Raw genomic sequence first — 26043 nt, forward strand, 5'->3', positions numbered from 1 at the left:
CCATGGTGTTTGGCAGAAATCAGTGATATTTCAGAATGATGGAAGGTGCCCACAACTGGCACTGGTGTAGTTTTTTGTCACTTCAAAACACCTATGGCCAGTCCTCTGCTTTTCCAGACAAGAATAGACTTAGGAATGCTTTGCTTCATTCTAGGTCATTGGATAGGTTCCTTGTTAAAGTTGCCTGAAAAGAAAAACATTCCATTGAGTCAATAGATAGCAGTGATTCTGTTAGTGATAGTGAAAGTTGTCCTACACAGTAACCTTCCTCTCTCTTGTCTCCCTCACACCAGCCATGAAGGTTTTCAAAGGTAAAGTGCAGGTTAATCTGTTTATTGTTCTTTATATTTTGTATTTTCTTTATTATTTTGCATTCTATTACAGTATTGTAACCACTTTTATATGAATATTTTTGGGTTGTGGAACGAATCATCTGAGTTTTCATTATTTCTTGTGGAGAAATTTGCTTTTATATACAAGTGCTTTGGATTACAAGCATGTTTTCAGAACAAACTATGTTCACAAACCAAGGTTTTACTGTATTTTATACATGTCATCCACAAAGTGTATTCAAAGTGGATCACACTGTTGTTAGCTCAATCTGTACATATTCTGACCCATTTTTTCCCTTCCTGAATGTAGAGTAGTATCTTTTATTTCTAGTATCTTAGTGAAAAATCTAAAAATTTAGATGCACGTTTTAGCAAAGACTAAATTTGAATGGTCAAGAATCTTAGCACACTTTTATTTCTTCCCAAACCTTCCCCTACCTCCCACAGCGTTGCCTGGAAGTTTATCATGAACTTATGGATAGATACTTGTCTTAGTCAGCTCTGGCCCTTGTAACAAAATAACCCACACGGGGCATCTTAAACAAGCAGCGGACATTTCTTTTCTCAGGGTGCCAGAGGCTAGATGTCCACTGAGAGCTTTATTCCTGGCTTGCATACAGCCACTTTCTCACTGTGTGCTCATATGGAGAGAGGGAGAAAGGGCGAGAAAGAGTGGGGAACAGAGAGGGGGCTCTCTTATATCTCTTCTTTAAAGAACACTAATGGTATCAGACGAAGCCTCCACCCTTATGATCTCCTTTATGCTAATTACTTCCTCAGAGGCCTCATCTCCAAATATGGGCACACTGGGGGTTCTGGCTTTAGTGTATAAACTGGGGGAGGGGCACACAAACATTCATTCCACAACATATGCCTAGAAGTTAACACCTTGATCCTTGTGGCGTTATGATTATTCTAATTTTATGTCAGTTTCTTTTTGTCCTTTTTCCTAAGGTGTATGTATTTATGTACTTATCTTTTGCTGTTCACTATCTATTCCTAAATTTCATTACTTGCTTTCTAAGTTTTGTTTGGTTTTGATTTTTTTCTGCAGTGCATCCCTAAGCATTTTCCATCAGGGATCTGACTTTCTGATTTCTTGTCTGCCTGAAGAACATCCCTATTTTAGTTTCAATATTGAACGGTAACTTGAATGAATACAGAATTGTAGGGCTACAGTGGTCTCCCCTCAGTATCTTGAAGATGTTATTGTCTCATGGTCTGTTGAAGCTGATGAGAAGTCAGCTTGAAGTTGGACTGTTATTTTGTAGCTGCTCTGGTTTCTGCCTGTCATGTGCTGAATTAGTTATTTTTCATCCTTGACTCATGAGCTATGTAGTCATCTACTGAGCTCTCAATTTCTAATTGGCTTTATTTCTCATAACTGTCCTCTTGTTTTGTAACCACCTAGTCTCTTTTAGTCACTACTTGTTCTCACTTCATATATATTAATCTATACTTTGTCTCATGGAGGCTTAAAGGAGTTTGCTCTGCTGTCTCCTCTTGGTGGAGTCTGTTGACTCAGCCAAGACACTGGCTTCATGCACCTGCCGCTCTGCTTTGGGAAATCCTCTTCCAGGAGATGCTTTCCTTTCAAACTCTGAGCTAGGATAACACCCCTCTGGAATGAATTGGATGCCTCTCCCCCCCCCCCCAACTGCCACTCCAGGCGCTGTTGAAGCAGCCAGCTGTCTCCAGCTGCCACAGAAGCATCCCTTGCTTTCTGCTACCTTGCATGGGACACCTGTGCAAGTTTGCTTATCTTTGCTAACATAGGGGCCAACCAGCAAGTGTGGGGGCATTAACACCAAAGGGGGCAAGGCCTGACTGATTGGAGATGGGAAGCAATGAATAAATGTTACCGTCTTCTTTTCCACAGACAACACCTTCTAAGGTACGTTCTTCATGACTCCTCAGTCTCCAAGATTGAGCCGTTGTTGTTCACACTAGGGACCAGCTCAGTGACACACCTTTGTATTGGCTTTCTGACTCAATAGCAGTTCTCTGTCCTGGCAAGCAGATCACCTATGCCAGGTGTGAGGGATGTGGCTGGGCATGGCCACCTGTCAGTGTTCAGACTCCCCTTCCACTATGTCTCTGAACCTTACCTGCAGATCCCAGAACCCTAGTCTCCCATTTAGCCCTGCTATGAAGCACAAAGTGGCAAGAAGCTGACCCACTAACAGCTTCTGAGAACAATTTATTGGGGAATACCTTCCAAGAGACAGAAACATCTTCCAGCATATGACTGAGGCAAAGAGTCATGGCTCTGATTTCTCTCCCAGTGTCAGTTCCTGCTAAGACTCAGCTTAGATTTTATCATCTACACATTTCTTCCCATACCCGAGACCCATATCACCCTCAAAGCTCCCCTGGGGTATAGACATTTTAGCGATGATTCCTTGTGTAGAGAAGAGGCTCCGAGGCTCTGAGACTTTCCCAGGTTCCCCTGCTGGTAGCCGGGTCATCTGGTTCTGTCTGCCTCCCCTTGAAGTGTCTTCCTCTCTCACTCTCCAGCGAGAACGTGTCTGATCGCTGTGTCCGGATCTGCACGGTGGGGGCAGGCACAAGATGTGGGTCCATCCTCGGGGAACACACAGTCTGGTTGGAAAGAAAGGACTTACATGTATAGAAAGCACTGCAAGGTTACTGGAACTATAAGGCAAAGGCATAGGATCTCTTCTGAAAGTTCTAGAGAAACACTCAAATGCCTGGTGGCTCACAGGGGAGGTGGCCATGGGAAGGCTCTTGGGGGTTGGTTCCGATAGGTCCCAAAGCACTTGAAGACGTTTTAGGGTATTTTCCTGTCTTGCTACTTAAATGAGAGAGACTGTGTAAGAACAAACACACTGAATAGGGGGGCAAGACCATAGGGCAGGGCTTGCTGTTAAATGAGCAGAGATGGGCACAGAGCCGACCCAGAAAGAAATTTTTAAAGATAGAGTTTAGAATTAAGATAAAATGCAGCTCCAGCGGTTGTTCTGAGCAGCCCTGTCGGGAGCCTGGAGAGGCAGCTATTTAAGCATCGGAGAGAGACTAAAGGCTTAAGTCTAATCTCGGTGCTGCACTCAGACTCTCTGCAAGCTCAGCTCCGCAGGCCACGGGCATGGGTCGGGGCGCAGGGGATGCCGCCATCCAGGCTGCGAGCTCAGGATGAGCGGGAGCCCAGCCGAGCCCAGCCTGGCAGCCCTGTTTGTGGGCTGCACCCTCCTCAGAGTGGGGCTTGGTGGCTAAAAGGCGCACCGACGGTACTGAGCTAACCCCACTTGCCCAGATGGAAAAATTGGTTGCCACCTGGAGCCCCTCCCCAGGACTGACGCTGCGTGAGATTTTAAGAAGCCAAACCCAAGGCAGGAGTTACCCCTTGAACCCAAAGTCCCTTGCATGGCATTCTCACGTCCTAAAACACCTGAAGGTAGCCCTTTAATGTGAGTGCAAAGGGTGGGCTTGAAAGACAGAACAGCCTTTCAGAGAAAGAATCCGTGAAACATCCTGGAGAAAAGAGAGACAATAGGTTTTTATGGGTCCCAAGCGCAGTGAAGGGTGTAAAAAGCAGCATGAAAGTTTTCCCAGGGCTCCTTACTGAGTGAGGCACCCTGACCCTAACAGATGGCAGAGAAACGTCCGGCGTGATCAGGTCACGGGCTTCACTTGCCAAAGGCAGGACCATTCTGCATGCATCTGGCACCCCCAGTCCAGGGTTCCCCAGCCTTCTCCTGGAGGAGGTTGAAGGGGAATAGGTAGGGGGTGTCTGGAGCCCACAAAAGGACAATAACAGATAATCCCATCCTGTGTGATCCTTAGGCAGCCCAGGGGGAGGCTGTCTGTTGGTGACCTGGCCGCACGCCCTGCAAAGGCAGGTGCAGGGAAGAGCCCATCTCTCTGGCAGGGGTCCTCCTAGCACCTCGGCAGGGGGCTCTGACCTCACAGGTGGCCTCCCCTTCATCGAGGTAATGACTTCTGTCCCCACTTCCAGGAGAGGTTGAGGGACTCTCTTAAGGTCGTGTGAGCCTAACTGAGCTGCTCCTTTGCATCATGGGAATTTCCCTGGCATCCTCACCCTTGGGCCATTTTCTAGCAGATTCTAACTTCTGCTCCTATCTGTAGCTATCTCACTCTGATCTGTATAGTGGGGACCAAAGTCTGAATTGGGGGAAAAAAATCAATCACCTTTTTTCCATTAGGACGCACATCCACATAGACCATCTTGGCAATGTCCTTTGGATATGTTTAAATAATTAGAACTACAGATTTTCACTTTGAAAGTTCTGTCTTCTTAGGACATGAACAGATGGGGATTTTATTTATTTATTTATTTATTTTTATTTATTTTTGGGGCAGAGAGAGACAGAGCATGAACGGGGGAGGGGCAGAGAGAGAGGGAGACACAGAATCGGAAACAGGCTCCAGGCTCCGAGCCATCCACCCAGGGCCTGATGCGGGGCTCGAACTCACGGACCGCGAGATCGTGACCTGGCTGAAGTCGGACGCTTAACCGACTGCGCCACCCAGGCGCCCCCAGATGGGGATTTTAAAAGAACCTTGGCTACCATGAACTCAGGTGGATTTGGGGCCCATTCATTTTTATGGATGATGTTCCTTTGCTCTGGCTACCACCGGGGTGCTGGGGTCTCCCACAAAAACCATGTGGACAGCTGAGAGATTGGCCACCTGTCAGGAGCTCCTCAGGGAAGCAGGAGCCTCCATGGGGCAAATTCAGATCACAACCGAGGGGAACTCCTGTTCTGGTCTTTTCTTTCCACCCACACTAGTATCAGAGCAGCTACTGCACTTCCTGGCAGTGAGTGAGGTGAGGCCTGAGGCTTCTGGACCTGAGCTCTTCTCTGTATCCACCCCTCAGGTGAGCGCTGAGTGAGGCTCAGCTTCAACCAGAAAACAGACAGCTCATGACCAGCACTGCCCAGTAAAAAAGTGATGTGAGTCACCTGTGTAATGTTACGTTTTTTAAAGGGAAACAGGGTAAAAATAAAAAGAAACAAAATTGATTTTACATTTAATTCAATGTATACATAATATTAAGTCAACATATCATCAATATTGAAGTCATAAATGAGATATTACATTTTTTTTCCAGGGGCGCCTGGGTGGCTCATTCGGTTAAGCATCCGACTTTGGCTCAGGTCACGATCTCACGGTTCGTGGGTTCGAGCCCTGCGTCGGGCTCTGTGCTGACAGCTCGGAGCCTGGAGCCTGCTTCAGATTCTGTGTCTCCCTCTCTCTCTGTTCCTCTCCTGCTTGTACTTTCTATCTCTCAAAAATAAAGATTAAAAAAATGTTAAAAGGTTTTTTTCTCCCCACATGAAATTTCTGGAATCTGGTGTGCATGTTATGCTTAGAACACATCTCAGTGCAGCTAGCTTGAGTTCCAGTGTTCTGTGACAACCTATGACTAGGGGCTACCATGTTGGGCTGAACTGTTCTAGATGAGGCTATTCTGCCAACGTTCCACGCATACCAGTGTGTTCCCCAGAGCCTCCCCTGGACGCCCCTTCCGGACAGTCCTGCTCACAGGTGTTCTCTGGCCAAATACACTACAGGAAGCTCACCCATCCCCCACAGACCAAAGATGCACACCTGTGTGCTGTAGCCAAATGCTTTGAGTTTATTAGGCTGCAAAATCCTTTTATCACAACACACCTGGTGATACTGCACAGAACTAATGCTCTGGAGCACACTTTAGGAACTGGGCTTGAGGGGAGAAAGGCAAGGAGACTTGAGTGAACGTGCCCTTGTTATTATCATGGCTTTACTTCCCACTCTAGCGACAGAACCCTGACTTAACTCATTCCTTCAACAAGTGTTAGCTGCCAAGTTCCCATGGGGCCAGGTGCTGTCCGAGGTGCTAGCACAGAGGTGGTGCCCCAGACAGAGCCTCTGCCTTCATGGGGCATCGGGTCGGGTCAGGGAGACAGGCAGCCATGAGTATGTGATACAGTTGTAACATGTGCATGAAGAAGGAGTTCGAGATTTCTGGAGGTGGGTGGGGCTGCTCGATTACGCAGGGGATCAGGACAGGTGCTCTTGTGCAGGCTTCATTTGGGCAGATTGATGAGAAGTGTGATGAGGGGAGAAAGGTAGGGGGGTAGTCCAGGGAAAAAGGTACTTGGGAAGAAGGCACAACAGGTGCAAAGGCCCAGAGATGGGAGGCTACTTTAGGACTTTAGTGGGTGGACATGTTTGACAAGGCTCATGGACCATTATTGATGCCCCAAATCATTCCTTCGGGAGCGCCTCGATATCTGGGCTCCTTCTACACATCTCTTGGTCTCAAAATTACCCCCATTGCCCATTCTAAATGGCTTAGAATGCAAATCAGAACCCCAGAACTGTTAGAACCTCCAAATGGGAGAGAACCTGAGTGTACTATCTCCTCTTTTATGTATGTTCTCATGCTTCTGCCTGAAATTTTGGCACCCTCTCTGCTCTGCAGCATTCTGTTTTGCACTGGAAAATATCTCTTGTTTCCTCATTTTTATTTTCCTTGATTATGTATTATATAGTTTTGTATAAATTATACATGTAATTGACTTCAGGTATAAATGATGTAATGCTTGCACTTGGAGTTTACTTTGTATCAAGCATTGCTGTTCTTATTATCTTTATATAAATTTTTGATTTTTTAAATCAAAATATTTATCTTGATATTTGTTAATTTGTGCATGATTTTGACTTTTTAAATCATTGCATAAAATATCATTTCCCTTGACTCCTGTTTGGGCTGCCTCCTAGACTTGTGCACCCAAGGTGAGTGTCTTGCCTATCTCACTGAGTCTGGCCCTGCTTCTAAGAGATTTTCTGATATTGATTCACTTAGTCCATGGCACTGTGGATCAGGCACCAGCCCCTGGGGAGGACCTGGGTTATGGGCCATGGGCATCAGGAGCATTCTAACTCTGCCCCTAACTTTCTCTGCCATCTGTGTGCCAATCCTTGCCCCTCTCCAAGACCCAGAATTCTCATTTGCACCAGAAGTTTGGCCACAAGCAGTTCTTTCTAAATGTCCCTGGGGATTCTTCTGGAGTTGTCTTTCCAAGGTCATCTTGAGTCAGGAAAGATGAGACTAGTACCCCAACTGCACTTCTACCAGAGAAGCCTTACCTTTGTCTGGGTTTCATATTGAGTTTCTTATGATATTGGGTTTTTTAATTTTTTTTTTCAACGTTTATTTATTTTTGGGACAGAGAGAGACAGAGCATGAACGGGGGAGGGGCAGAGAGAGAGGGAGACACAGAATCGGAAACAGGCTCCAGGCTCTGAGCCATCAGCCCAGAGCCTGACGCGGGGCTCGAACTCACGGACCGCGAGATCGTGACCTGGCTGAAGTCGGACGCTTAACCGACTGCGCCACCCAGGCGCCCCATGATATTGGGTTTTAAGTAAAGGTTCTGATGGCAATGATGGTGATGTTGATGATGTGTGATGATGGTGGTTATGGTGGTGATGATGGTGATGATGGTGGTGATGATGGTGATATTGATTATGGTGGTGAGACTGAAAGGGAAATAGGAGACAACATGTTCTGTGCGTCTTAATATGTCTTATAAATAAATGGCTTTGTTGTCAAGCAGCATACACAGGTGAACTTACAATCCAAACAATTTTACTACTTCAAAATAAGAAATATGCAAAGTCCTTTAAGAGAGTGACTATCAGAAGTGACTTTATAAATAACTGTATTTGAGAACATCAGTTATAAATTGGGGTGAATTTAGAATTTCCTTTTCCTTCCTTCCTTCTCCCACCCCCTTCTCTCTCCCTGAAATCTTTGTCTGGAAATGAATCTTCCTGAAGATTTAACGAATAGCCTTATCATATGGCTGTTGCTACTAAGAAGTAAGGCAAGGGGTTCTGACACGCATTCGTGTGCAGACATGAAGTTTGTGCCAAAGTAATTATTATCACCCGTAGTAACAAGGGGCCCTGATTTAGTTCAATGTTTTTCTCTCTGCTCCCCTCATGTCACTGCTCATGAGGTCCCACGTGATGGCCTTGCCCTGACCTTCTCTGGTCTTCTTTTGAAAGCCAGGAGTTCCATCTGGGTGAGAGGAAGGAGAGGCCTCACGACACCATCCCTGTTCAGATCCCCAAGATGTGGCCTCGGTGTCAGTACCGACGCTGAGGGCTGGATGTCTTGGGGAAAGGGGGAGGTGTCCCCAGGAGACAAGGGCCTAAGCAGTGACTCTGAAGGGCTGAGCGGCCCAAAGCAGGGGCTGTGCCTATCAGGAACAAAGCAGTGTTTTACCTCTGGCCACGCTCAGGACCCGCTGAACTCCCTCTGATTCAAGGTGTCAGGCCACCTCATATGGACCCTCATGCCTCATCCGGCACATCTAAATGATATCAAATATTTATTGGGTTCCCTCCCCCCCAGTGCTGTGATTGGCTGAAAGCCTCCACCCAGAGGGCGACAGTAAGCTGGCAGGTTACAGCAGTGGCACCAGGGTATTAGCAGGGCGGGGAGTGTGGCCTGGAGACCCCAACCTTCCTAGAAGAGCTTCCCTGTGCCAGCTCTGAGACATCAGCTTGGAGAGGACACTGGCATTTAGGGACAGCCAGAGCTTAGTCAGTGCTTGTGGGTCAGGGCAGAGCAGGGCAGGCCGGGAAGGGGGTGGGTCAGGGCAGAGCAGGGCAGGCCGGGAAGGGGGTGGGTCAGGGCAGAGCAGGGCAGGCTGGGAAGGGGGTGGGTAAGGCAGAGCAAGGCAGGTCCAGAAGGGGCCTACCAAGTCAGGGTCTTTAAGGACTTGCGTGGACAATCCTGTGCACTGCAGGGAGCCAGAGAAGGCTCAGACCCTAGAACACCATCCTGCCGCCCCCTACTTTGCCCTCATCCAAAATAGTCCCCTGAGCGGGGCAAGAATGTGCACTGTGTCAGGAGCAAACATGTTGCCTCCAAGGTAGGCAAGACTGCAAGGTACGGGGAAAGGAAGTCGCTTGTTCGCTATGTGATTCTGAGCTAGTCACTGAACCTCTCTGTCTCAGTTTCTCCATCTGGGAAATGGAGATGACCAGAGTGTCCGCTTCAGCGGGTGTGCTGAGTGCTCAAGGCGGAGCTGGCTTCACGGGAGCGAGTTCTGCATGCTCGGCCGGGGCCCTGCACTTCCAGGCCTTGCTACTCGGCTCGGCTCGCGGGGTCTTAAACTCTTTGCGATTTTCCAACACGGGGCCCGGCGTTGTCACCTGGCTCCGGGCCCCACAAGTTACAGAGCGGGTCCCGTCAACAGAGAGGAACGAGTGCACGGGGTCCGTGCAGCTGGGCTGGCCCAGGGCGGGCCACAGTCCCTCAGTAAAAAGGTCCTGTGATTATCCCCTGGCGAGGCGCCCAGCTAGCAGTGGCCAGCTCCCTGGTGGGTGCAGGAGCGCTCGGGCACCGAGGCTGTTCGGGCAGGGGTCAGTGAGTTCCGCCTCTGTCACCGAACGGGGGGGCAGCGTCCAGGCCTGAGTGGCATCCAGCCGTTCTTCCGAGGCCTGGAACCAGCCACCGGAGCTTGGCAGAGTATATTGGCGTGGTTTTTAAATATCGCAGGAGTGCGGGAGCGATCATTTACTGTTCCTGTCTAGGGAGGCCAGACGAGGCCGTGTTGCTGCTATGAAACATTCTAAACACAGGACCAGGGCGAGTGAGGATGCAGACTCCCAGAGAAAGTCCTCTTCTCTGGAAGGTCCAGCCCTCACTGCGGGCTGGCCGCAGTTGCCCACAAAGCGCTCTTACGCCCGTTAGGAAAAGGCGCTCCCTCTGGGCGGTACTCCCCCGCACCGAATCCCCATTTGGGGAGCAGGTGCAGGATGGATGTCACACTGTAGCATCCCCGTGTGGGCACCCTGAGTGGGACCTCTGAAGTGCCCGCCTCTGAGCAGGGCGGAGCTGAGCCAGGACGGATTGCCATTAGCAGGGACAGAGAGCCACAGGCCCTCAGCCCCCAGAGCTGGCCCTGGACTTCTGTGCCCGCCGGGGTGGAGGGTGTGCTGGCCCTGCTCTGATTGGGAGACTGCTGGCCTGGTACCTGCTGCGGGGGCCTGGGTGGGGCGGGGGGGCGGAGCCTGCCGAGCGCCCGGTCCAGGAAAATATGTCAGTGCCTCTGCTTCTTCTTGGCTCCTGATGGGACAGGTTGGATGCTCCCCAGCCAGACACTTTTGGTCACACCAGATAAGTGGAGTCCCACTTCAAAGACCTGTCACAGCACGGCAGCTTTCTCCAGTGTTGTGGTGGGTGGGGCGCCGTAGGATTCCAGGCCCGCCTCTCTGGGGCGAGTGAGTCCAGGTCTGGGACTCGCACCTCCGGTCCCTGGGGGTCAGCGCGTGGGAGGCGATATTCCCCGCTCTTGCTTTAAGCGCATCCCAGGCACCGAGTGAGGGGAGCACGGCTCCTCGCGTCTGGGCTCCAGCTGCTTGCTCGTTTGGCCTCCGTCTTTAAGGCACAGCTCAGGGTTCTCATTCGCACCTCTCAGGTTCAAAGAAATGCCTGGCGGACGAGCAGAGGCTCCAGCGTTTAGGCCCTACGTCTAAGTAGCATTTCAATTCTGGTTGGAAAGAAATCTCAGGGATTTCTCTCCTGTGCTTTCTGAGTTCACTCATGGGAGGTCTCCAGTGGGTGCTTTCTCTCTGCCAGGGTGTGGGTTTTTCCACCTCATCTTTTGCAAATAGAGCAGGATCTGTGAACAGAATCCCAAGAGAGGGAGGCCGGGGGTCAGCGACGGCGGCCCCGGCAGCAGCCTTGGGTTCCCGCTGCTACTATGCCCGGCCGTCTGTCAGTTCTCTCTGCCCCTCCTGGGCTTCTGTTTTTGATAATAACGAGAAGTGAGGAGGCTGCCGATGTCACCGGGGGTTTTGCTAGAGGAGCTGGACCTTCTGTGACCATTAAGCCTCCGTTGGCAGCCTGATTGGGCGATCCTGTCGAACCCAGAGACTTCGGGGGAATTAGGTGACTGATGGGGGCAGGCCAGCTTCAGCAGGTAACATACGGGGACTGCGAGATAATATGCCTTCTCTGGGAAAAATCCCCACAAACAAACAGATGAAGGTTTAAGTTGTGCTGAGGGTCCGGCAAGAGACCAAGGGCATCACATGGAGACGGAACCCTTCATCCTGACAAGAGGAAAGTGTTGATGGGCAGGAGAAGGCTCTGGCGGCCCGTGCTGGGCGGGAGGTGGGGAGCAGGGCACCTGCCACGGCCAGGGTTGTGCAGCTAGGGGAGCCGTTTCTGCACACCCCACGGCAGTCCCTGCTTCTTCCTCTCGTGACTGGCCCTTGACAAAGAAAATCCAGGAAGGAAAGAGGCTGCAGAGGGTGGATATTTGAGGAAGTGCTCCTGGGACGGGCCGGACGGAGGGTTCGGACTCTGAAAAGTGAGATTAGCGCTAAGGGAATACGAGTCTGTTCCAAGCCTAGAAAAAAGAAACCATTAGAGATGGGGGGAGAGAATCCCAGAATGAGGAGAGCACAGGACCCTGCAGAGGAGATGTGAAGGGTGGAGGAGAGGAGCCGGGGACCACGACGAGCGACCCCAGCTCCCGGCACCGGCCTCCCCTCCACCACCTCCCGACACGCACTTGTTCATCCATTTCCTGTGATGCATTCAACAGATCCCTCTTCAAGAGGAGAACACACAAACCGGAAAACATCGCCTCTTTCCCTTACCAGGGGACCCAGTGTTGTGATATATGGGTTTTGATAACATGTATGAACTGAGCCTCTAGAAAAAGGTGTAATCTACCTTTCATGTCGAGTTTGACAAAATGCTGATGTCCTCCACCCCCTAAATCAGGAACCACGGCCTGCGGAGAGAGCACCGTTGTACGAAATGTAAAAGGCACCCTCTTAAAAGTGTTTCTTCCAGCAAGATGGAACCACCAAAGTATCCGCTTTGCCACGCCAAAGAGTGTCCCTCTGGCTTGCTTTGGCAGAAGTCCACTTTTATTCCAGCTGTTGACTTTCAGGCTTTGCTGTGTTCTGAAAATCAACAAACACCACGCCAGGAAGCATGCGCCTCATTTTATCAAATGGTACCGGGCTTGGTAATGGCCTCCCCAGATAATTCGAGCTGATCTGTGGTGATGACCAGGGGACGGCAATGATTGTCATGTTAGTAAAAAAAATCAAAACAATCATGTTACGTCAGTTCTACCATTAAAAGACTTGCTTCTCTGCAAATTTTTGCGCTCAGTAATTAATACTCTGGGGCTTGTGGTTTCCAAGCTGGTTCTCCAGGCACAGAGATGCCACTCACCTGATAATTATTTCAGGAAACCATGCACGAATGAATGTGATTGACAAATGCAGTATTGCTGTAATTGCCTCAAGCAGAGTCGGTGCGAAAAGGAGAAAGAAAGAGGAGAGTTAACTAGTTGTGTGCTTACCTATCAGACAGAAAGTGCCACGGCAGAGAAAACCTGGTTGTTGCAAGACACCTGACTGTTGTACTAATCACATAGCAAGATCGGAACTGGCAGATTGCATCAGGCAAGGTCCTGCCTCATGTCCTAAATGTGACAGTGACCAGGGCTGGGTGTCTTAGAGGAGGGCATGCAAATCTCCCGATGCTCTTCCTGCGGGTGTGCAAAAAGAGGCCAGTTTCTTCCTGATCACAGCCAGCGACTCGCTTACGCCCCCAAACAGAGAGCTCCTGGAAACCCTTTCAGGGCTTCGTTCGGAGGAATCCTAATTACAGAAGTCAGTTCTGTTCTGTAGGTTCGGAGTATCTTTAGTGCCTGGGCGTGATTTTGCTTGGCTGTGGGCTTTCGTCTTTTCCTTGTTCAGGAAGCATCCGGCACCTCTCAAGCAGGAACGTGTCTCCTTCCTGTTGCATTTGCTGCCCTGTGTCACGACGGAGGGCAGCACCCACGGTTCTGCATCCGGGTGCAAAGAATGGATTCAGCGCCGACCCAGCCCTCCGTCTGGTGTTGCAGGTTTCACGACGACACACAGACACCGCAACTTTATACTGTGCCATTTCTCAGAATGGCGCTAAACTGGATAATCTTGCACACTTGACTTTCGCTGTTTTCTGCGTGTTCTGTTTTCAACACAGTGCCAGGCACATAGGACGCGTTCGGTGAAAAGTCATTGGGTTGATCCACATCTTGGTGTGGACAAATCCTTACCCTTGAGAGGCTCAGGGCAAGACCGGCATCTTGGAGGGACCATCCCACAGTAGAGGAACAAACACGGCTTTTGGGTCAGGCAAGCTCATCCGGGACCCTGGCTGCCACCTGCTGCCTGCCCCGTTGTGCAGGTGACACACTGCCCAACTCCAGAGTCGTTACTGGAGAACCAAGAGTTGCCCAGAGGCAGCCTTGCCAGAGAACCTCTCCACCTCAGCATTCACAGTCATAAAATAGGACTGTTCTTGTCTTGCCCATGTGGCTAAATGTGATCATGTTTTTACCGCATTCAGCGGAGCAGCTGACATTCAAGAGGCATGTGCTAAGTGGGAGGAAAAAGAAAAAGCAAGCTTTAGTATATACAGTATTACAGTTAGAAAAAATAACCAAGCTCAGTGCCTGACTTGGTCTGTGACTTGGTCTGTGACCTTGTTAACAGCTTAATCCCTCCGAGTCTTAGTGCGTTGTTTTGCATATGGTTTAACTCGCTTTGGGAAGCAGAAAATAAAGGCATTAGAGTTGATGGTGGGATTGATTTTCCTCAGTGCCAAAGTGACTGTGCTCCTGATTCTCACAGAATATCAAGCGCTCAGAAAACTACAGAGAAGGGAACGAATCTCAAGTACACACTGACCGCCAAGAAATGCCCACTGTTTAGACTTCAGTCTATTTCCTTCAAATCTTTTCACCCAGACATAACTTTTAGCCTGTGTTTTCAGTTTGTATTTTTTTTTTAATTTTTAATGTTTATTTATTTTTGGGAGAGAGAGAGAGAGAGAGAGAGATTGAGAGCGCTAATGGGGGAGGGGCCGAGAGAGAGGGAGACACAGAATCTGAGCAGGCTCCAGGCTCTGAGCTGTCAGCACAGAGTCTGACACGGGGCTCGAACCCATGAACCAGGAGATCAAGACCTGAGCTGAAGCCGGATGTTTAACCTACTGAGCCACCCAGGCGCCCCTCACTTAGTATTTTAAATACCCGACTAGTATTGCCTTGTCTGGACAGACCACAGTTGCCAACCATTCACTCTTGCCGAAAATAGAGGTGATTTCCGTTGTGATGGGCGCCTTGGTGCATAAAGCATGTTCGGTACTTGAATTTTTTTCCTCACATCCTGCTGGGCTTCCTTATGTCCTGAGCGGAATAGTATAAATCCTTCAAGGCTCTTGGAACATACTGGCAAGTTGCTCCTCTGAAGTGGAACTTTGCACCCTCACCAGCCCCTGGTTCCCATGCCGGCAATGAATATCATCGCTAGCATGTGGCTAACGTCATGGGTAGAAAATTATTCCTTAAAATTTGTTTACATTTACATTTTTTTGATATCTAGTTGAAGCTGAGCTTCCCCCCTACTCCTGCTTATTAGTTATCTGAGTTTTCTCTTTAGTGAATAATTTATGTTCTTTGCCCATTTATCTAGTGGAATATTCAGGTTTTCTTACTGATTTGTAAGAGCCTTTTGCATATTAAGGTTAACCCTTGGTCATATTTATTGCAATTATTTTCATCCAATTTGTTGTTGGACTTTTAATTAAAGATAATCTTATGTATTTATTTTTCAAAGTAGCCCAGGGTGCCGTGCATCTCCACCACAGGGATGAGAATCTTCCAGAGGGAAAGTGAGACTCGGGGCAAAGGGTGGGCCCCATCGGAGGCTGGTGGCTGTGGATTTTGGGAGCTGGGTATCTCCAGATAATTCCATGAGTCTCCCTGCCCCTTTGGCCTCTGCGTACGCGAACACCGTGGGCAGTTCTTCCTGTTGGAACTTGTACAGGGTGCTGAGTTACTGTTGTGTTTGTTTTTCCCTCCTCACATAAATAATTTGGCGTGGTTTCCATACAAACATTTATTATCTCTTCCAAGTTATTAGCATGCAAACTCAGGGGCATTTCTGTATATGTCAGGGGTGTGAGGAATCAACCGCAAAATAATTAAAAGGCTCGCACACCGCCTGTGGCCTGTGATTACTCTGGAAAGCAGGTTCAGTGCTGGCCCTGCTTTAGTGGCCAGTGCCATGTGAAGGGCTGAATTATATATTCTTAGGAGTTGCTTCGTTAGTTCAGTCTTCCCTTCATCTACAACTCTCGGATGAATACCATCTGGCCTCAGTCATTTATTACAATTTAATTTCTCAATTTGCTCCATCACTCTTTTCTTGATATTTCTATCAGCAAAAAAGGGCCTCTTCCCCTGGCCCCTGTCACCTCGATGAGGGGACGCAGGAACAACCAAGAGCAGAGACAGGGGCTCCTCGCTGCCCGGGATGGAACAAAGTTCTGGGTCCCCTACACGGGGCTTTCCTTTTGCAGGGTGAAGTGACATGGCACCGCGGCACGGGCAGGGAGCCGCATCTGCCAGGATTACAGGGAAGCGTGGATGGAATAGGTTAAATGTCTTGTGATGACAAGGAACTACCTTCCGTGCAGATAGTGTTTCTGTGAGTTTTCCTTTCCTTGCCCTTCTTGTGCATGTAGTACATTTAAGGAAGTTGTGAATCTGCAAGAAGCCAACATATCTCACTATAGAAGAAGAAAGAAAGAAAGAAAGAAAGAAAGAAAGAAAGAAAGAAAGAAAGAAAGGTGAAAATTCTTATTCCTCTTGAGGTTTGCTTTTCCCTCATATGACAAAACTGGACTCTCTCTGGATGACAGAATGTAGAGTGTTCCCATAAACACCCAGGAAAGTAGCACCACAGCAAGAAACTACGAGACAAACCACCTGAGCATTTGGACAAGCTGTGCTCTGCCTGTAAGTGACATCTCGGGCCCTTTGGTGTCCAAACTCATTTTGAGGAACACATCCACCTCTCGGGCTGTGCGTGGGGCCCTTCTCTTCTGCCATCAAGCAGATTCATCACTAAAGCTTAAAATGACCAATAACCAGCGGTGAATTTTGTCCTCTGATAGGCCACACAGTTATTTTAAAGGCACACTGATGCTCCTCGGGTGGTTTAAGACATTTCCAGTATGACCTCATGGATGCCGGTTACAGCTGGGGCCTTGCCACACTCTGTTCTTCCGAGGACCAAGGCACCGTCCCCTGACTCAGCTTGCTGACAGCCTGAGGGCCGTGGCAGGATGTTCCCTTGTGGGTTGACGGCACCCAGTTGTGAGGAAAGCGCATAGCGGGAGGAGGGCAGGCCCAGCCGGAGACACCTGACTGGGAACACTCCTGACGCCCTGCAGGTAAGCTGAGGCTCCAGAACCCCCACCTTCCAGGCCCCACGGGGCCTTGCCAGCTCGCAGCTGACAGAGCCTCTGATTCCCTCGCTGCCCAGAGCAGCAATGGGACCAGAGCTCCTCCCCGCAGAAGGGGACATGGGGCCCCGGGCCCTCCCAACTCCCTTCCCACTCACCAGGCTGAGTTAGGAGCGGTCCCAAGAGCGTGTCCAAGAGCACGCATCCTGAGTGGAAGGTGTTTTTCCTCCTCAGGACTGCCCCCCAACCCTCAGAACCAGGAGCCCCAGAGGCTTCTGGGAAGATCTCTGCATCCCAGAAGTGGGAGGGCAGGTGTGGGGGCTTACACGGGCACAGGTGGGCCCCACAAAGGGGGCTCTGTCTCTTCTGCTAGGCACCTGGGAGAAGGGGGTGTGTGCATGTGTGTGGGTGCACATGTGCATCTGTGTGTGCGACGACATGTGTCGGTGTGCACCTGTGTATCCACACACATGTGTGTGTGTGCGTGCGTTCATCTGTGTGTGCATGCATGTGTGTGCATCTCTGTGTGCACACGTGTGTATACGTGTGTGTGCGTTGGCACGCAAATTTGTATGCATGGCCGTGAGTATCTGCACGTGTGTGAGACGTGGGTTTGTACGCATAATGCAAATGCGAGTGAGTGAGTGTGAGCATGTGGATGCATGTTGGGCGGGAGCATGCACGCGTGTGGGAGCAAACGTGCATGTCAACGAACGGACCAAAGTTGGGAGCTGTAAAAGCTGTTTTCAGGAAACGCAGGGAAGCAGGATGAAGAAGGGTGACAGGGGAGGTACACTTTCCTTCGCTTAGGTGGGAGCTTCAGGGAGGTCTTGTGGAATGGGGGAGGGAGGCACACCAGAATCCCACAGCCCAGCCGGGCCTCCGAGCAAACGATCCCCGTGTCGTCGTGGAAGCCGTGGTCAGCACGGTGGGATGCGAGGCAGTGGCCGTCCAGGACATCCTGAGCCCTTTGCTGTGCCTCTCTCGAGAAGTGTCATCTGCTCCCAGTGGCTGTTAGAAATCTTAAGATCTTGTCTATAAGTGCCCCCACAGGGCGTGGGCGTCACAGGCTCTTCACCTGCTCTGTTCCCCTTTCTGCCCGCTAAGAGCTTTCATGGTGCCATCAATGAACCACCGAGGGACTGACAATCTGCCCTCTGGAGACGCTGACCTTGCTCGGCCAGGGAGGGTGCTGTGAGTGGGGAGTGTTCCCCGGGAGATGGCTACTCAGAGGGTGCAGAGAGACTCCTTTGGAGTGCTGGGGGGCTCTGCCCTCTGCCCCCACAAGGCTCAGCAGAAGATGGGGGGTTGCAGGGCAACAGGAAAGAGTAGGCCTTCTGGTCACCAGCCACACCGCCGGACCCTCACCCTTCCGCGCGTCGTTCCCAGAGCTGGCCGTCGCACACCTGGCCTGCTGAACAACGAAGGTTGTGGCATTCTGCAAAACCTTGGTGCAAGGGTCAAAGTCAGGCAAAGAAAGACAGATACTACATGTTTTCACTCCTATGTGGATCCTGAGAAACTCAGCAGAAGACCAGCGGGGAGGGGAAGGGGGGGAAGGTTACAGAGAGGGAAAGAGGCAAACCGTAAGAGACTCTTAAATACAGAGAACAAACTGAAGGTTGATGGGGGGGTGGGGGTTGGGAAAGTGGGTGATGGGCATTGAGGAGGTCACCTGTTGGGATGAGCACTGGGTGTTGTATGGAAACCAATTTGACAATAACTTACATAAAAAGTAAATAAAAGAAAAGAAAGAAAAGAAAAAGCGAAAAAATAAAAGTAAAAAATAAACACAGTGCATATTGTTTTCAGGTGTTTGTTCTTTCCTGCTGAGGATGAAAATTTTGTTTTCAGTGTGAGAGCTGTGCTCTTTGTAGCGTTCAGCTTAGGTTTATGACGAGGCTCCTCTAAGAGAGTGGAAACTGAGGAGCCCATCTCAAAGAGAGACACAGGCTTGCTGGCAGAATGCAGATTCTATTGGTGGCATTCCCCGGGCAAAAGAGGGTCGAGTGACCACCCAGACAGTGTGAGAAGCACTTCGTCATGTACGCCTCTTAACTTTGTCCGTGATGCACTCGTTTGTGAAACGAGCCTCTCTCTCCAAATTAAGTCAGGGCATATCCTCCATGAGCATAAGTATTAGTGCATTGCAGAATCAACCCTTCCCAAATGCACACTTAAACCCAGCAGAAAAGCATGAAAAAGAGGTTTTCATCTAAAAGCATATTTCTGTGTTATCAGTAATTCCGGATGCAATGAATGAAAAATGGGAGTTTCTAGCTAGAAGCACCCATCTCCACCCCCAGCCCCCAACCCCCGGGGAGGCTTTGTGGAATGGTGGAAGGGGTCTGGGCCCTGGCCTCTGACGTCAAGCCCTGGAGTCTGGCAGTGGGTCTATACGGCAGAAGTACGTGGGCATGGCCATCTTGCCGGCCTGAGGTCCTCGAGATTTGAGGGATCACAGGCCCCTTTATGAATCTGATCAGAGCAAGCTGTGTCTCCTCCGAGGAAAGTCACATCCATGCACAAAACTGTGGTGACCGGGCCAGATGCTGCCGAGTTCTGCGGAGGGTAAGTGACCCCTGACCTGGGTCCTGCCCCGGGTGCCCACTCGCCAAGGATGGGAGGGGGAAAGCGTGGATGTCACCTTTTCTGAGCCTGTTCTGGCCACGTCTCTCTCTCTCTCTCTCTCTCTCTCTCTCAATTCTTCAGCTGTACCTCAAGCAAAACAAAACCACCAGAGCTCCGGGCGTGTGGGCACAGGTGTGAGCACGTGTGTATGCACACACACACACACCACGTGTGCACGCACACGCCCTCCTGCCTAAACATGGGATCACGTGTGCCTGAACACCCCCCCCCCACCCTTGGCTTTAGACGTGATCACCCTAGTTTAGAGAATGATAGCTTTATTGTTCAATAAAACAAGTTAATTGACTCAACCATCCGCATCGGTGGAGGGGAGGTTTTCCGTATGTACCTGGGAAACAGGAGGAGACTGCAGGATAACGGGAGAGGAAGGGGTCCGGGGAAGCAGGGGGGACGCCTCAGCGTGCATGGGGCAGAGGCCACAACCTTTGACCTTTTCCTACCAGTCTTTGGTTCTGCAGCGGAAGGGCAAAAGAGACATTTAAGATAATCACGTCAGGAGGGGACGGTTCACGGAGCCTCTTTAAAAATCCTGAAGGCGGAGGAAAGCCCGATGGTCTCTTTTTGTACCCGCACCCCCCGCCCCCCCGTTTTCTTCTCCCCACCATGTACCCTTTGCAAACAGACAGGCTGCGGCCTCTGGGGTGGAAGAAGGGGGTGCCCAGAGGATTGTGATGAGGCGGAGGGCGGAGTGATTTAATTGTCTGGCTCCTTCTGTGCTGGAGAATATCAAACAGATGAGGAAGACAAAAAGGGAGCTCAATAATTAATTTTCATGTTCCTCACTAGCGGGGCCCTCTTCAGGCCCTGTGCCGTGATCATGGGGAAAGGTCGCATTCTGAAGTTTCACTCATTAGCTACGTGTTGTACGAAAATACCTGTATTTTCAAAAGGCGCAGTGACAAGAATGGAAAATTTCAGCTATTAAAAATATCCCGGTGTCAGGGACTTTTGTGAAAGAACAAAAACTCTCCGATTCCCTCAGATAAATAATGAAACGCGTGGTTGTTGAGAGGGGAAGGGTCAAAACTTCCCTGTTGACTAAAACACAAGGTTGACTTGAAAGATTTTCAGAAGTTGTTCAAGGAGCCGTGCAGCCAGCCGGGGTGTTTTGCCTTCTAATGAAACCGAGAGGCTTCCTCAGGTTGGCTTTGCCTCCGCACGGGGGACACAGCGGCTTCGCGGGCCGGACAGGAGGCTTGGACGCGGGTCCCGCCAACCGCCCGCAGGATGCACGGCATCTGTGAAAAATTCAGTGGCGGTGTCCCAGGCTCTGGGTTTGCATGCAAGGGTGGGTATTAAGATTTAATTGTTTCCGAATGAGCCGCTCAGTTCTCCATCCGAATCGGTGGACGGTGGGCCTGAATCAGCCTTGGAGCCTCCAGAGAGCCCTCTGCAACCGCAGCCACCCCGGCCGGGTCCAGGCGCGTTGTGGGGCTTTCTTTCCAGAATACCGATTAGCCCAACGTGCAGTTGCTCACAGGCTTAGGACTCAGACCCGGGTACCGTAATTTTTAGCACAAATTATTCAATCATTCAAACACACAAACATTTCAAGGTAATTTCTGCAAATCCCCATTGTGATCTAATTTCTTATTAAGCAGAATAAAGCTGTTTGGCATTGCAATTAATCAGTGTGGGGCTCCACGGAGCATTTGCTGCAGGGAACTTCCTTTTTTTATTTTTAAAGGAGTATTGGAGTAACGCTCCTGAGGTTTATGCCCCGTGGGTCTTGCGTGCACACGCGTACCTGCGCGCTCGCCCACCACACACCCACGTGGGCAGGACGCTCGGCCGAGCCTGGCAAAGATAGTCTCAGAGTGCTTTATTTTCGCCACCCTGTTTTGTGCACACAAACCACTGACAGGAAAATTGCTAAATTTGCGTGTTATAAAAAAATTCAGAGGTTAAAAGATTGTATCAGTTTTAGAACTACCCAGTGTCTAGTTATTAAACAGATCATAAATCATGCTGGCACACATCCTTCTCATTTTGCAAATCTCTCGTCCAGAATAAAAAGCCCCTCGTGAAAGTGGGGGGAGCCATGCCCGAGAAAGGGACGTGGGGACAGAGGAAGGGTGTCCCGCGGCCCCACATCTCCATTTCCAGGTGCTTTGCACAGACGGTGGCCATTCGTCAGGGGCCCCGCGGTTGTGAGAGGCGTGCACTCGGATCCCTGAATGTTCTGGGGCAAATGTTACTCAAAGTCTAACAATTCCTTTCAAAGATTTGGATCTAATTTCCAGTTGTGACTGATCAATAAGCAATTTATGAATGACCAATATCATTCTCAGGGGCTTAGAAAGACAGGTCTGGGTAAATACTCATTCACCAGTAATCACGGCTGCGGGAGGCCGGACCACAGTTAGTAATTTAAGAGGCAAAGCAAAGCATGTGTTTTTATTTAACAAGAAAGATCTCAGGGCAGATAGGGTTATTATTTCAGAAGCAGAAATGACTGCCTTTTGAGCAGAATAAATGGGGGGTCATAATTCTCTAATCTGACCTAATTTTAACAAAGGAAAATGATCTGTTAAAACGTCCCAGAGAAAATACAAATTAGACCAGGTCAACAGTAGGTCAAATAGATAGGGTGCTAAAACATCCTTTTTACTACTTTGTAGCATTTTATGCTAATTCAGTTCCCTTCTCTGTGATAAACAAAGCAAGTGGAAAGTAGCTAGCATCACACAGTGATGGGTCCCCGAGCTACAATTTAATACAAATCTAGTAATTCTATCGCACAACATACCTCGTTCATTTAGGAGCCACAAATACGAAAGGCGTACAGGATTGGATTGCTTGCCCCACCATGCAGGTACCTCGCCTTGAAAACTCCGAAAACAAACGTGGTTCCAGTGCATAAGCCTTACGTGGAATTATGTGGAATACGCGTTGTTGTCATGAGCAAAATGTTCTCGAGTCCGAGGCGCTGGAGGGGTCACGGGCCCTGACAGCTGACCTTGTAGCGGCCAACGCATGGAGGCAATGCTTTCGCCTCAGAAGGGAGGATCGGGGTTCAGTGCCATTCCCAGTATTCTCCCCAGGGCCCTGCAGGAAGGGAAGGAAGGGCGGAGGGGAGCTATGCATTCCTCCTGACTCAGGGTGAGTGTCATAAAAGACCCTGTCGGGAGAACTCACTTCACTCCTTCCATGCTCCATCAACCCATTAGGAAAATTTCCTCTTCTCTGCACTGAAAATGAAACCCCATGCCCTGCAAAAGTTGAATTACCCCCGTCTATGATTTCTCTCCTCCTAAGAGAGGGTTTTGTTCACGGTCATCCATCACCGGGTCAGACTGAAGGAAAGATGGCTGGAGCTGCAAGAAGTAACGAAGTCTGCCCAAGCTGCATACACCCGCTGGCCTCACTGGGATTAATACGCCTCCCTCTACGCCTCCCTCAGCACCTACTTGACAGCCCCGGGGTGACTCAGGCCCTGGGGGGAGCAGAGTCCTTTGCGCATGTGACATGTCAGTGCCTTTGGTGGGGAGACTTGGCTCCTCGGCTCCGAAGAAAAGGCAGATAAACTGGCAAAAACCCGCCAGATGGAAGAAAAAACGCACTCAGGCCTTGAATTGGCAGTAAAGATCAAATCCGTGGTGGTTTGAATCCCTAAAGGTGTGACATTTGGATCTGAGGAAATTCACCATCGGAGACCATATCTCCATGCACAAACGCTTCTTGGATTTCGATGAAATGGATTCCATGCCATCCAAAGAAAATGGCCGATCCGCGGGCCTGATAGAAAACTCGCGCCGGGCCCTTGAAGTCCCTTGGGACCGCTGAGGCGTCTTCTGCACGTGGAAGGCACGGTGTCTTTAATTCCGTATTTTGGCAAAAGCGGGAACGATTTTTGCAGACTTATCAGTTCTCATCCCACCCACCCATGCTGGGGGAGGAATTTGTTCTAACTGCCTAGTGGACGTTCTTACCGGATTTGGGGATGTCTGTATCTTTTACCCAACCTCCCACTTAACTCTGCGAAAAATTGCCTGAGATCAAGCAGCACTGCTGTTGTGGAACATTAACTGCGCTCTGCGTGCTCCCCGTTGGGCGTGTAAGCAGGTGTATGCGTGTCTTCTGCCCTCAGGAGCGTACGGTGTAGGTGGGGTGATGGGGCGAAGGGCCAGCTCCAGCAAGAGGCGCCCAGGCAGGTGCTGAGAATGGACTGAGAGATGAGGGGACGTGGCCAGGGTGCCCAGCTGGGGGGATGGGCAGGCCTCAGGCACTAAGAACTGCTTAGGCCTTTATCGGGCACATTAGTCAGAGGCTTGCCCTGGGCAGTCCTCACCCACAGCCATGCAGAAGGTAACGCCATTGTTATTTACAGAAGAGGAAACCGAGACACAGGGGGGTCAGTAACTTTCTCCAGTTGATGGTACGGGCAGTATGGGTCGAAGCCCAGGCTTTGGGGCACCCAGAGCCCATCCCTCTGGCCACTGCTCCCTACCCAGGTAGTAGAAACAGCCCCAGAAGGTACAGGAGTGGGAGGGAGAAGGGTTCCCTGGAGAGGAGGTAAGTCCTTACAAGGGAGGTAAGAACAGGCTTCTCCCCACTGGAGGTGGCTCTTGTGGGGCAGCCTGGGACACGATGTACGAGTCAATGGATATGTCGGAGTTAGAAGTTAGAGCGTGGAGAAGCTTCCACTTTATTTGTAGGTCATAGGGAGCCATTTGAAGTATTTCGCACGGTATCTGAGGCCAGTGATCCTCAGATCGCTGCAGACAGTAGGAATGAATGGAGCCACGTAGGATGAATGAATGGCGACAGTAGGAATGATGGAGCCATGACATCAACGAAATGGCCCAGGAGGGGCTGGGAGCCTGGCAGGGACCCATGAGGAGACAGCTAAAGACGGACTTCCCGTGGGCAGGAGGCCAGGCCGCAGGGAGAGCCCGGATATGGGGGTGGGGGAGGGGGAGGGAGAATAGGAAGAGAGGAGCCCACCTGGAAGCGTGCCCCCAAAGCCCCGCGGCAGGGGCTCCCTTAAGGCCTAATTGACTTTGAGGCACGCTAATTCTGAGACGGCCCCTCCAGGTGCCCTCCTTACCCCCCATCTCCCACGGGAGATACCCCTCTGCACACAGCGGTCTCTCATAACAGGTGCGTCGCTGCTTCTTGGGGAAACCAGCAGACATTTGAGCTTCTACTTTCTCAGTTATCCAACCAGACTAGGAAAGAGGTTTGGAGGATGGCATAGCCTTCCCCACCCTTTTGGGGAATATTTCCTGATTTCGTTAAAACTCGTGCATTCCACTTAAGAGTTCCATGCAATCTTTCACTCCAATTATATATCATTTTAACCACAAAATAATTCCTTTGTCACTTCAACTTTTGAGAGAAAAGGAGGGGGGAACAAAAGCATATAATGTTTTTTTTTTTTTTTCAAGTGTTCCCGGAATAACTACACTGGGGTTTTCATTAGTTTACTAACTAGGAAAATCTTTGTCAGATTTCCCTCCTTACCACCATGCCTGTGGGACCTCTGTCTAAAAATTCCTATTAGTTTTCATGGTTTTATAGCTTTTTGGTATAGATGGTCACCTGATTAATTAGCTATAAAACTACACAGGAAAGTATAAAACAGACACCCAAGTAGACCTTGTATGTAATGTATTATTCATTCCACTCGATGCAATAGTGTATTTGCAGAAGCCTTTGTGCTGAATATCTCCAGCAAAGTGTTGCTTAGCGATGCATTTGGTTGCAATCTGGACAACGCAAAATGCACACTGAATGCTGCTTTTCAATATTTCCTTTTTGGCTAAATGAAGAAATAAAGACAATATGATGAAGCCAGATGTCCCCACCTGGAGACCTCTCAAGTGGGCTTCCAGCATCTCGTGCTGGGAAAGGACAAAGCGATCGGATGATGATTTGAGAAGGGGCTGACATCACATTCTTTTCCTTCTGGCAGCAAAGCCCAGGGTTGTCCCTGCATTGCCTCAATTCAGTGGCACAGTCACCGGATTAAGAAAGATGCTTGAGGTCTGAGAGAATACAGAAGTGTTCAGCAGGTACCCGCCATGCGGCAGGACCTTGGCAAGATTCTTGGAGTTAGACGAGGAACAGGGTGACACAGTCAGTCATATTCCTGAGGGCCCTCGGAGGGAGTGGGTTGGGGAGGATGACTGGTACAACAGGGATTGGATTTGTCCCCTGTGATGCCTCATTAGGCTTTGGGAACCAGACAGGGCAGCAAGCCCAATCTCCACCGTGCCCGTGGGACACTGGGGGAGCAGGAAGCCCACTCTCCCAGAGCCCCACAGCCTACAAGAGTGCTTTTCTATCTGAGACACACAGGATAGACACCAATAGGGTAGGAATTCAGAGACACAAAGGCAGAACTGAGGGGAGACATGGGCACCCTTCGGGTCTGCCATTGACTGAAGAAAGGAATGAAGAGACTGAATGAATGCCGCTTTTCTGCAGTCTCTCTCTGCGGTCCCCTGTCCCCCTTTCCTGCCAGACCAGGCGGTGTCGCCTTGAAGGCCATCTTGCTTTCAGAAATAATCTTCAGAAGTTAGCTTTAACAGAAAGAGTTTTTAAAAGGCAACTTACACATTTTCTTCCACGGACACTCTGGGGAAAATGGTGTCTGCCCGGCCACCTGTTGGAGTGCAGCCCAGAAAGACGGCCGAGAGTCGATACCAGATCAATAGTGTCACACACGGTGATGCACGGGAAGGGACTGCATCTCTCGCCTGAAAATCCATTTTGACAGAAGGGCAACATGGAGTCGTT

The sequence above is a fragment of the Herpailurus yagouaroundi genome, unplaced genomic scaffold (genome assembly GCF_014898765.1).
Source record: "Herpailurus yagouaroundi ecotype Mexico unplaced genomic scaffold, PumYag 163, whole genome shotgun sequence".
NCBI lineage: Eukaryota > Metazoa > Chordata > Mammalia > Carnivora > Felidae > Herpailurus > Herpailurus yagouaroundi.